Source organism: Phyllostomus hastatus, unplaced genomic scaffold (assembly GCF_019186645.2).
Source record: "Phyllostomus hastatus isolate PE091 unplaced genomic scaffold, TTU_PhHast_1.1 phas_contig_283, whole genome shotgun sequence".
NCBI lineage: Eukaryota > Metazoa > Chordata > Mammalia > Chiroptera > Phyllostomidae > Phyllostomus > Phyllostomus hastatus.
The window spans coordinates 13,871,805-13,884,439 of NW_025333833.1; the positions used below are offsets into that span (position 1 = coordinate 13,871,805).

The 12,635-nt window shown below is 40.9% G+C and overlaps 1 protein-coding gene across 1 annotated transcript in view; it reads left to right on the forward strand.

Annotated features, from left to right (window-relative positions):
* Window positions 1-210: 210 nt before the first annotated feature.
* Window positions 211-12,635, forward strand: part of PLA2G4A (phospholipase A2 group IVA) — a 151,061-nt gene continuing 138,636 nt past the window's right edge. The window contains exon 1 of the mRNA XM_045838531.1: window positions 211-313. The gene's annotated coding sequence lies outside the window, so the exon portion shown is untranslated. The remainder of the gene's footprint in view (window positions 314-12,635) is intronic.

A 12,635-nucleotide genomic window follows, 5' to 3' on the forward strand; every position in this document is an offset into this window, starting at 1 on the left:
GCCAGCGTCCACATAGTTTAGGACCTGTTAATCCCCATGTTGTTTAAGCACGTGTTCTGACTTCAAACCCCTGGTTCTGTTAATTGATCACGTACATTAGGATACTAGCTTCTGCAGGGACAAGGCTTCCCCTCGCTTCCTCTTTCATTCCACCTTAAGACATCTGCGAAGACTAAAGGAAACCAGCCCACGTTTTAGCCCCTCCCACCAGGGACAAGGCTTAATTTCTCAGTGGTAGCCGGCTGAAAAAGGATCCCGACAGAAAGCTAGAGGCATAAAGGAGCCCGAAGAAGCTCATGTAACTCTGGGAACTGTAAGCAATATATTTACTCTAACCCCCACCCCGCTCCGCTGCACTTCTCTCTGCCACCCTCCTCAGCTTTTAGTCTGTGTCTTACTTGGAAGGAGCCCAGGACGCAGGGGAATCCTAGTGCGCATCGCTTTGAAAAGTCTGCCCGTTCTCTGCCTTTGGATCAGGGAATTTACTGTTCTTCTAACAAATGCCAGTTTTGATTTCCAGGGTCTAATTACACCAGGGGAGTCGAAAGACAAGGTGTTTTCTTCACTTACAGCCGCGAAAGAAACCAACCCCACATTCAAAAAGGCAGCGTGGTGGCGCTCCTTAGAGCTCCCCACGTCCCACGTGAAGCCAGCCACCCCTGGGTCACAGATGCCCACCCTAGAGCAGCGTGCAGCCCTAACTCTCGTTAGCCACGGAATGTGTGGACTCACCTGAGTTTTGATTAAAAAAAAAAAAGTCATTGGGTACTTATGCAAAGCATTCCTGGGTATTTAATGTGCTGCAGTGTTAGCTGCGGGGGGGGGGGGGCGGGGGGCGGGGGGATGGGGGCGGGGAAGACAGCATTGAAAAGTTAACTGTAAAACAACTGGTATTCTCTTCGCCTTTTCCCTAAGTTAGTGGGTATGCTGAGTATAACAGAGTCCTACACTGAATCCTGGAAAACACTTGATCAAATAATAATAAAGTTAAGTTTTAAGTGTGAATACTATTTCAGTAATTTTGTTTTTGAAGAAACAGTAAAAAAAGGTATTGGATTTGAAATAATAGCGGCTTAGCATAGCTAGGTCTCCTACACTACGTAATCATTTTAGTCTTAAAAATAATGGTTTTTCGCCTTAAACACTGTTCTAGAATAAGAAATGCTCTTCCTATTGGTTGATGATGTAAGCATTTATTCTTCTGATGCACACGGAAAGTACTAGAGGCACATCATTTGGATGGGTGTCAATTCTAAGTCAATTCTAAGATATTTTCATATTTAACACTTTCAAGGAGAATTTGTGTTTTAGTTGATTTCTGTTTCTTTCATAAATGTAAAATTGCAGCCCAAGACATATCTGCAGAGTACTGGTGCAACAAACCCTGTTCAGAGTTTTTAAATTATATTCCAGAGGTGCTTAGACCTTGCCAATCAAGTTTGATGTTGAGATAAGAAACATGTATTTGCTTCTTTCATCGAGTGGAGGAGGAGTTAAATTTTGAATTAAGCAATAATTGTGAAATGCCTAGAGATGTGTTTAATCTGCATTTGCTCACAGCAGCTTTACAAACTTCCTACAGGGGAAGCACGTTTTATAGGACAAGAAACTCAGAAATCGATTCAGTAATTTTTCTTTTCCTTCTGAAACATAAGTGCAATATACTTCAAGATTGATTTACCATGTTAAAAAGAAGTCACTTGTGAACTATATTGCACTTATGTTTCAGGAGGAAAACAACAATTACTGAATCGATTTCCGAGTGCGTGTAGAAGTTTATAACACAGAGACACTTGGGCCTGTTTTTAACAAGTCGGTATCATGCTTAGTGTCATTGCTTGGAAAGCAAAGTCACGAAACCAAATCATTTGCATATTAAAAATAAGTTCCAGGAATAAAAAAGAGGAAGACAGAATTAGCTGTGGTTCCTTTTCCTCTCTTTTTGCCTTTTATTTACCATCAGGTTTTTTTCCTCTTCTTGCTTTCAGACTTTATAGCCTCAGTTATTCTCAACTTTTTAAAAACCACAGATCCTTTTACAGGGAGTACGAAGGCTGACCCTTCCCATTGTAAGGCACACCTGCTCCCCAAAATGCACAAATTTGGAAACAGCTTTAGGAAGTTCATATCCCTCCCCCCAAAACAATTCATGTCACATGAAAATGCAGTATATAGAACTTCTGAGTTTTCTGATAATATCAAATAATTAACAAATCATTTTATTTATCAGTAGGGAAACACGTAACGGTGAATATTTCCATGGCCATGTTCTTCACCTATTTGTTACTGTTCTGGAACTCTGAGCAGTTTGATGTAATGGAAAAATTACTTGCCTGGCAACCAAGTGACCTGGATTCTAGACTTAACCCCAATAATAACTGGCTGTACAATACTAAGCTTGCCATTTTCCTGTAACATATATTTTCAATTGCTGAATGCACTAAGTAAAACATAGTAAGAAAACAAGACACTAGTTATTTTTAATTGGATTATGGGATGTCTATATTTGCTCTTATATTTCAAAATTCCTAGCTATGTTTCTCGGCATGATAATGTTTTATAGTATTCTCAGTTACTACAAAAGTAATTCATGCTCCGTGTTTAAATTTCATTAAATATAGAAAATTAGAAAGAAGTAAAAGAAAAAAATTACTTATAGCTCCCTAAAGGGATAACTACTTGTAAACTTGTCATTCATTCATTTATTCAATCAACAAATATTTATTGAGTGACTAGCATACATCAGCAAAGAGACAGGAATTCCTCTACGTACAACTCTTATGTTTCTAGACATTTTTACATACCTGTACTCACATGTAGATGTTATAAAATTATCATACAGGCTGAAAGATAAACTGAGGCATATGGGAAACGTTAAGAATGTACTTGAGCAAAAATTGATTGGGATGAGGCCGTGCAAAACCGGAAGTGATTAGGAGCGCGTCACCAGCGGATCGCGAGATACAGAGGAAAAAGTGGAAGCGCAGTAAGAAAAGTATTGATCAGCTACAGCTTAAAGCCTAGTTGGCCGTTTGTGATTGGCTGTCCTTAGGTCTCAGTTCTGTAACGTTGAGGCATTTGCGGGGTCAGATTTCGGTTTGGTTTTGTAGGCCTCCACGGTCTTCAAGGCACCTCCGTGTAATGGCCTCCTTGTTTAATTAGTTTAATATACCGTTCATGCTGTTTTATAACATGCTTCTACCTCCATCATGACATTTTCTGTTAAACTGTGATTTTTTGGTACTTGTGCACTATATTGTATTTGTTTATTTCCTAAACAAATATTATTGTGTAACGTATTACTGTGTGTTTCACACTGTGCAAGTAACAGCAGTCTATTCATAAACAAGAGTATGGTTCTCACCATGATGTAATTTTAGCCTGTGGAAATGTTGCAGTGGCCTATTATCAGTTGTTGGATATTTAGATAGATTCCAGTTTTCCATTATTATAAATAATGTTTCAGTTAGGACCTTGTGTGTAAGTGTACACATCTTTGCTTACTTCCTTTGGGTAGACTATCACAATTGTATGTCACAAGTTCTAGCAGAAGGTCCACTTCTTACCCATTGTGAGATAAGTCAATAATTGCTTTAGCAAAATGTTCTTTTCTCAACCATAAAATAGAAATAATAATAATAGATTATTTGGAGGATTCCTAAAAAATATTTAGCAATCTATCATGGAATGCTATTATTATTTTTGCCATTTTATTCTCGAGACAGATTGTACCTGTTTATAAGCAGTATGAGAGAGCAGAATTTCCCTAAGCCAGCATTGTCTTATCACAACAAACACCAAATTAAAAAGTTAGACAATTGTTATATGAAAACGGTATCTCGCTTAAATTTGCGTCTCTTTCAGAACTAAGGTTGAACAATTTTCAAAGTGGCCACTTACGGGTCTCTGTTTATAAATTACCTCTTTCAATGTGAGCTTTAATTTCTTTTTCTCTTCTAATGGCTAATTTGGTAAATATTGATAGATATGACTCACATAATCCAAGGCCCTTTGGGGTCCTCAATTTTGAAGAGTGTTCGGGGTCTTAGCGCTAAAAGGCTAACTTTTGAAATGGAAATATAGATTCTGGGAACAGTGCTTTTCTCAGTGTTGGAGGATTGACCTTATTGTTTCCTGAAAACGCTTTTTTTGGAAATGGGCGAGATGCATAGAAAAATGAAAGTAAGTCATTTTCGTTCTCACGGACGGTCATATTCCACAAAATTAGGGAAATTGCAGGGCGTTTCGAGAAGAGGACCAAATCCTTGTGGACTCTCCTACGCGCCCAAGAACAGCCGGCCCTGCCTAATGCAGAGAAGGGCCGAGGTTACAGGATGATTCCTTATACAGGTTTTGTAAGAAAAATAGTGTTCATGTTTGTCCCGAACCAACTTAGAGAAAATGAGTTTACATTTCAGTCCACTCTTCATCTTCTCCTCCTTGATGGTTTGGGCATGACCAGTTGGGTGAAACAGAAAGCTGTTTCTTGGATTTCAAAGAAGATCGTAAACAGAGCAGACCGCGTTCTGGTCTCTCGATACCATCACTTGCCTGAGAAAACAGAGGTGCACCAAATTTCTGCTACTCTTGCTGTGCGATTCTGTTTGAAAAAACTATCAGAGGGCCAATGATGCCTTTCATTTGAACGGCATTTTGTGGTTTACGAGGAGACTGCTTGAGAACTTCATTTCAACAATAGCCTTGTAAGTTAGCGGAGCCGGTAGTCCCATTTTGCAGGTGTGAAAAGGGAGATGTTGATATATCAAATGGCTTATTTAATGTCCCAGTTTGAGGATTTCCAGCTCGATGCATTTTGAATGCTTCAGTTGATTAGTTGGTTTATATTTGCAGTTTGAATGTATGTAATTTTTACGGCTGTCAAGTTCTTCCTATTTTTGTTAATATTGGAAAAATTATTGGGGAAGATCCAGTACAGGTTTCCATGTTAGCTCAATTGTTCTTCTCTTTTAACTAGATCACTGGTGGGCCTAATCGAGGAAGTTGCATAAACATTTAAGAATGATTTAAAAAGTGAGGTATGAAGAATTTCATATTTTGGAACTATTTAGCATTTAATATAGGTATATGCCACTTTAAAAAGATAAAGTATATAAAGTTTTACCTAAAAGTAAAAAATAAACACATTAAGAGTTATAGAAGAAGTACTAATTTTTCCAAAAGTTGTACCTCCATTTGGGGATAGAGCATTCTCTTAGAGCCTGTAGCTCTTTTTGGGCTCTTTTTATTAACCCTAGAAATTAGCATAAAGCATTTGCGTAAAAATGGTTACTCTGACCTTGGATTCGTCATTAATAGAAAAAAAATCATTATTATTTTACCTCTCTAAACAATTCAGCAACATGGTAAACCATATACTTCTTTTCAGGGATAAAAACTTACATAAGTTGTAATATGATTTATTATACATATGTATAACTTGATAATTAATAATACTAGGTCAAGTTTGAGTGCCTGATGCAACTGTGCCACTAGAAATACTAGTTCAGTGGATAGCTTCTGGATTTCAGTCAGTAAGTTGACACACTTCCTCTTTGCCCCATACTTTAATGCCCACAGCTTCAACAAGATAAGCAAGTTGAGTTCAGCATGTAGGCAGTGAGTGGGCTGGGAGGTTACGCCCCTTGTGGGAGAAGACATTCTTGCTGACTTCTTGGATCTGTATCTCTGGAAGAGACAATGCCTTCCAAGTAGTCTAGGGGTGGATGAATTGTGTCTTCAAGTTTTCTTCAAGCTCTTATATTTATTTATGGGAATAAAAGGGTAATCTATTTCATGGGCTTTTACATGCAATGTTTGATGTAATATTATAAAAGTACTGAGAAAAGTAATTTAAAGCAAGTATGTAAGAATTTCTAGAAAGGCGAGTAGGGGAAACGTGCCCAAAGATGCACGCAGCTGTGGCGACCTCCTGGGTAGGCTCCTGCACCTGCGACTAGGATTTTGTAATAGCCACAATCCCGTGTGATATCTACCCCAAACCTCAGCAGGTAGTGACTTTCTTCCCACTCAACTGCCACAGAGAACAGACACACGAATTTAAAATTATGGCGGTCATGAGCTTAGATCTCAAAGAGATAACCCAGAGTCACTGCCACAGTTCAAGACCGTCTCATAAGTCACTGCTTTCAAAGTGCAAGGGTAATTCACGTGCAATGTTGTTATGTTCCTCATTCTCAGAAGAAGAGGCTACTAACGTGTATTTTAGGAAGATTCTCCTAGGAAAAAATTGTAAATGAAACCTACCTTGTGGTTAAGAACTTAATTATAAAATATTAAGGTGGCTACTTCTGATCTACCATTAAGCACTTACTTTTTGAGGTGGCAGCAACCAGGAATTTGTATTTAAAATATATAAAAGTTCACAATATTTACATGCTTTTTCTTTTATCTTTATCACCAATAATGCCTCTTTTGTCAATGAAGGTATAAAAAAGAATTAATTTTGTGAGATTAATTTAGCATTTGCAGTTCTGTTTATGTTTGTGTGTTGACACGTTGACTTGGTTGTTTGATATCTTATGAGCTGTTGTCAGAATGTAAAGAACACTCCTATAAGAATGACAGTTTTCTGTGAGAAAAATAATTTCTACATACTGTTTTATTAATATGTATAATATAGCTAGAAAAATAGTAGAAAATAGTAGAAAAATAGTAGAAATAGTAGAAAAATAGTAGAAATAGTAGAAATAGTAGAAAAAGTGTTTTAGAGATTCCATTTATTTAGTTTTAGAGGGGGTGGGGAAGAGAGGGGGAGAAAGATTGTTCAGTTGCTTTTTACATGCCCCCAACTGGGGACCTGGCTCACAACCCAGTCATGTGCCCTGACTGGGAATTGAACTGGTGACCTTTTGTTTCTCAGACTGGCACTCAATCCACTGAGCCACACCAGCAGGGCAAGAAAAGTGTACATTTTTTAATACTTAGAAAAAGAACAGATACTATAGGAAGAAATTAGATAGACTGTTCTCTTTTTCACTTAACAATTTCACCTATTAGGTAAAAAATATGTAGATGCTGATATCAACCAGGAATCGGTGCTCACTGGGCTGTGTGCATTTGTTTCTTCACCAATTCAGTAAGTTTTCATTAATACTGGCTATATGCTAGGCATTGTGCTACATTTGGGGCATACCTCTTGGAGGAGAGAGACAGTTATTGAGCAAACAATAAACAGATAATAAAGGAAGCACATGAACTTTAATAGTAGAAAATAGCCTGGGAAGGTGAAGGACGGAAAGGTTTTTCTGAGAAATAGAACTTAAGCCACGGTGTGAGGGATGAGAAGGCGTGGTGAGAGGTGATGGAGTGAGGGTGGTGTGGTGGTGGGGGCGGGGGCGGTCCAGGCCCAGAACAGCATTTGTAAATGAGCCCGCAAAGGAACAACCAAGGAATCAGATGGAAAACCGGGGATGGGAGCCCTGTCCTGGAAGCAAAGGGTGGAAGGTGGCCCAGAGACACAGAGGGCAGGAAAGCGAGGCTGCATGTGAACACTGGGCGGTTGTTAGAGGTCTTGATTAAGGGCGGTTTCGGCGGACAGAAGAGAGTGAGAAGGCAGTGCGACCCAGATGCCAAGCGGGTGGATACAGTGTGAGCAAATGGCCCTTTGAGGAATCCGTCGGGGAAACAGAGTAAAAATGGAGATACAGATGGGCAAAAGGATAGGGACTAGAGGGGGACCAACAACAGCTTTGCAGGTCCGTTTATGCAATAGAAACCAAAGTTTGCTGATTCAGAAAAGACAGGCATGGAGAGAGGGATTTTGCACCTGGAGAGGCATTGTTGAGGGGGCCTGGTCTCTAACAGGAACTCTGCTGCTTTGTGTACTTGTAGAGGAGTTAGTTTGCAGATGCAGATCTGGTGGTGGGAAGCTGAGCAACTTCCCCCTGGCGCCTTCTGTTTTCTCAGTGAAGGGAGATGAGCTCATCAGCTGAAAGTGGGGTGCAGGTGGGGGCGGGGTGAGAGACTTGAGGGGAAGAAGAAAGTCCTTTTCTAAAGTGGGAATGCAAGGTCGCCAGAGACGCTTGGAAAGACGCTGTATAGTGTTGAGAGCCCCTTTGAGTTTTGAGAACGTGAACCTAAAAATGCAAGCAGTCTGCCAGGTTCTGTGGTTTTTTCCCAGCTGTGTTAAAAATGCTAGGAGCAAAGCCAGAGAAGCTAGAACCGCCGAGTTCTTCTAGAGCGGGAGTTTTCATAGAAGGAAAGAAAGGAAATCTGGAAATCCTTAAAATGAACGATCAGTGAGTACACTAAGCAAAAACACAAAACAGAAACAAAACATAAATTCATAAAACAGAAATGCATATGCATTCGAGAGCACGTGGAATACATATCCCTTTGCCTGCGGTAATTATTAACTGGGAGTTCCAGTGTGCTATAGGCAGAAATTGAATCCTCGTTCCTTCCAGACGCGGGTTGGAAGTTGTGAGGCCCACCTGGATTCCACACCTCAGCCAATCTCAGTGCCTTTACCTGTTCCAAGAGTCACGTGCTGGGTCCTTTTTCTTCAAGTCCTGGCCTCTAGATTTGTTATTGTCCTTTTCAGTTCTGACCGTTTAAAAGCTGCCTCACCTCCCTTTATTGGATGCCTGGCTAAGTTCCTGTGTCTGGTTTGCGTCACGTGTCTCAGCTTTTTTTTTTTTTAGCTTTTGCCTACTTCTCCAGGTTCCTTGAGAGCCTGTTAGTGCTCCTTCAAGAGAATGCTCTGTACAGTTTGAACGAAGACAGCTCTACCACATAAAGATGACTAAAACATTTAATTTTAATAATTGATCATCGACAAAGAGGGTCTTTATAGCCCTGAATCTAGGGTGTTCCTTCTCTGACCTGACATACATCCCTCCTTTTGCAACTAAAAGTCATTTCCTTTTCTTTTTCAACCCTTAGAGCTTTAGAGAGCAGCTTGTATTAAAAAACAAAATTCAACTGCATAAATTCGAAGATCTAATTGGCTTTATTCAACAATTTATGGATTGGGCAGGATCCCATCAAACAAGTAGAAAGGAGCTCCTAGGAGCTGTAAAAACTGGAAGGTTTTTATAGGCAGGAGGAGTGGGAACAGGAAATTTATAATAATAAGTGGGTTGCTGCAGCCAAGGTTGCTTTCCTTAGGGTGAAAGGGTGAGGGTCTGTTATGCAGATTACCTGACTAATGCTGATCAAGTAATTCCACGCTGACTGGTTAAGGGTCACATCCCTGGGAGACTTTGGAACTGCAGTTAAGTCTTGGTTTGCTGATGTGGGGCTTAGCACGAGTGACTCCATTTTGTACCTGTTGTTTCTTGTTAAACCCCGGTTACCGTAGTTAAAATGAGATGTGTGAAGAACTAAAATAATATTAATTGAACTATGGGCTCTATAATTCCTCAGCTTTAAAAACTCATGTTTTCTTTTTAAAAAATTCATTAGCCATTTTTCACAAAGACTCTTAACATTAAAATACTTTAGTGTTTCACTAATGATGGACAAGCGCTTCCATGAATGGAAGCAATGAGTTTGTGTGGGTTAAGCTGGGCAGCGTGGTGAGACAGGGAAACTCCTTGTGGTCAGAGGCACTGCAGTTTGCACGGGCCTCAGTTGCGCCCCAGATGCACTGCCTGGCACTCTGAGGGCCCCTTGCCCTCCTTTCCTCCTGTCTCGGCGAGACACGCGAACTGCAAACTCATTCTGCACTTTGTTTCCGACTCTCCCCGTATTTGTCGGGCTATGGTTTAGGTATAGTTACCCAGCTGCCTCCTGTCCAAAATGAAGGAGACATCTGCAAAATGAAGGGGCGAGCACAACATTGTTTTTCCTAATTCCATATTTTCACAAAGCCCACTGAGGCGTTCCATCTCACCAGCAGAAGCTCAACTAAAAAACATTCTTACAATTTGACTAATGTCCTTGACACTGTTTTCTAGCTTGCTGATCCATGGTTGAGAACATGTGAATTTCACATTTTGGAGAAATGACAGTGTTTCTATGTCATTTCAACCTGTGTTTATTATATGTAACACTTCAATATTCAGGTTGTCCTTACATGTTTACTTATAGTGCTAGCTGAGGTTGATGGTATCAACATAACTTAGCTTCCTATTATTTTACCCATTATTGTATTGTAAGTTCTTCTGCCCTCAGTATTCTTACACCAGACTTTAGAACTGTACAGGTGTACCCCATAGAAGTAGAGGGAGACAGCGGGATGCAGAGCTCTGGCAGGGGTGTCCAGCCGGCAGCCCAGGAGGGCTGTGAATGTGGCCCAGCATAAAATTGTAAATTTATGTAAAACATTATGAGATTTGTGTGTGTGTGTGTGTGTGTGTGTGTGTGTGTGTGATTATGTGTCACAATGTATTTAATGCATGGCCCAGTGTGGCTCAGAGATGCCAAAGGGTTGGACACCCCTGCGCCTAAAGCATTGTATGCATTATCATTTAAGAGGTTTTCTAGGCTGCACCGACTCCATGTGTTTCGACACAGTTGGTTTCCTTTGTAAGCCAATGTTGTATTTCATGAATTTCATAATGTCAGACTGTATCCAGAGGTCCCTGGGCTTCAGCCAAACTGCCAAAGTGGTCCATGCTATAAAAAAGATTGAGAACTCTTAAGGATACTGTCTCAAATGCGTGTTTTATATTTACAGGGCCCTTAACATGGCAAAAAAACTGGGTTTCCTGTCCATTTCAAAAGTGAATTTTCATTCCCAGTACCTAGAAGCATATTTCAGAACTTCTTCCAACCTGACAAATGAATGGTGAACTTGAACCCCTGTTACGTATTTCCCACTGCAGGACTGTAGAATGCTCCTCTGCTACTCACAGTAACTCACACCCGAAATGGGCAGATAGACAGCTGGCTTGCCTGATCTTCCACCACTCCTGCTGTTTTTCTGTCCATTTTTTTCCACTTCAAGATCATAGTCAACATTCCTGTGTTAACTACAAGATCAGCCTCAGGATCGTGAAACATTAAAGCCAGTGTGACGGTTTTCCCGGGGGGTTTTCCCGGCATTGTTTACTTTAGGGGGAAAAAAATGGCTTTCCCTGCTGTGGCAATCAGGGGTACGTCATGAAAGAAGGCAGCAATTACAGAGGGAGTGGAAGTCTCAACAAAACACGAATGCTCCCTCGGGGAGAATATTTGCCAACTGTCTGGTCTGGAGACAGGGAGCTGTAGAAATAAAATGCGCTTCGCAAAGCACACTCTTTTTCCTAGCCTTTTGTGCGACATTGTTAGTTAGATTTAAAAAATGCTAGCACCAAATGCATCACTGTTCTCAGTTTCTTTGAAGCAAAAGGTAGAATGCTATCCTACATTCTCTAAAAATGAACATAAGATAGTTAAGTATCCATGGTGGCTTGTGTGGGAAGAGGAATTCTGGGAATAATCCACCTAGTGTTTGTAAGTAAACATCTTCTAACTATTATTCAAACCTAGGAAAGCACAGAAGATGAAAATGACTCTTCTTAAGTTTTATTTGACGAAGCAGAGGGAGAAATTCAGTTATTTACTTCCCTCAAAGTCGTATCTTGAGCCTAACAACAAACCGTAACTTGGCAACTTTAAATTTGGGTCAAATTAAAATTTACTTATATGTTCTCTTTTATTGTGGCTATATTTCCTTTTGGGCTGCAGGGGAGAGCCGAGGGTGTGCTGGCAGTATAACGAAAGCTCCTAGCTGAGAGCGAAGAGATGCATCCAGCCGCCCCCCGATACTCCCAGTACCCACCTGCCCCAGACATAGTAGTAGAATATTACTGACCGTATTCCCTGTGTTGTACTTTACATCCCCGTGACTGCTCTGCAACCACCAACGCGTACTTCTTAATCCCTGTACCTTCTGCACCCTGTCCCCCTCTGTCAGCCGCCCGTGTGTTCTCTGTATCCATGAGTCCGTTTCTGATTTGTTTGGTTCTTCAGAGTCCAGCTTCTGTAAAGTACATGCCTGTCTAACCACTATGCTGTACATCTGAAATGAACATAGAAAAGTTGTGAATGTAAACCGTAGTTGGGGGGAAAAAAAAGAGATGTGTTATGCCGTTTCCCTAACTGGAGTGAGCTTAGATAAATTTGTTTACGTCTTTAGCTTCAGTTTACGCATGTGCACGTTGAAGTGCTGTCCGGGTGGCGATTGGGAATATTGTCTTCTAGTTCCAAAATTGAGTGACCTAAAATAGAGCCCAACTGGCTGCTTGTGATTGGCCACCCAGAGGTGAAACCGTGGAAAATAACAATAAGCCGGATAGATGGGCAAGGGAAGAAAATTAGGGAACTGGCCCCTGGTGAGGAGACGTTCTCGCTTTGTTCATAGGACTGTGGTGAGGCTGTACCAGCCCGTTTCCTGGCCCTTAATATACGTTCCCGGGGACTAGCGCTCGGCAGTTGAGAAGTGGTAGAAGAAACTACGTTGTGGGTGGTGTTCCATTTCTACAGAATGCATGTGTGCTTTTCCAGTAGCCAGACGAAGGAGGCTGGCCCATTTCAACGTGCCATGCGCTCTCCTCGTTTCACTTCCACGATCCGAGTTTAGGAGCATGCTGAGTCACCCCTGGGCCACTCTGGCTGGTTGTGTCCCTCCCTCCTCAAGCAGGACTTTTCTCCATTCACAACGGAATGCTTTGTGTAACTGCTCTGTC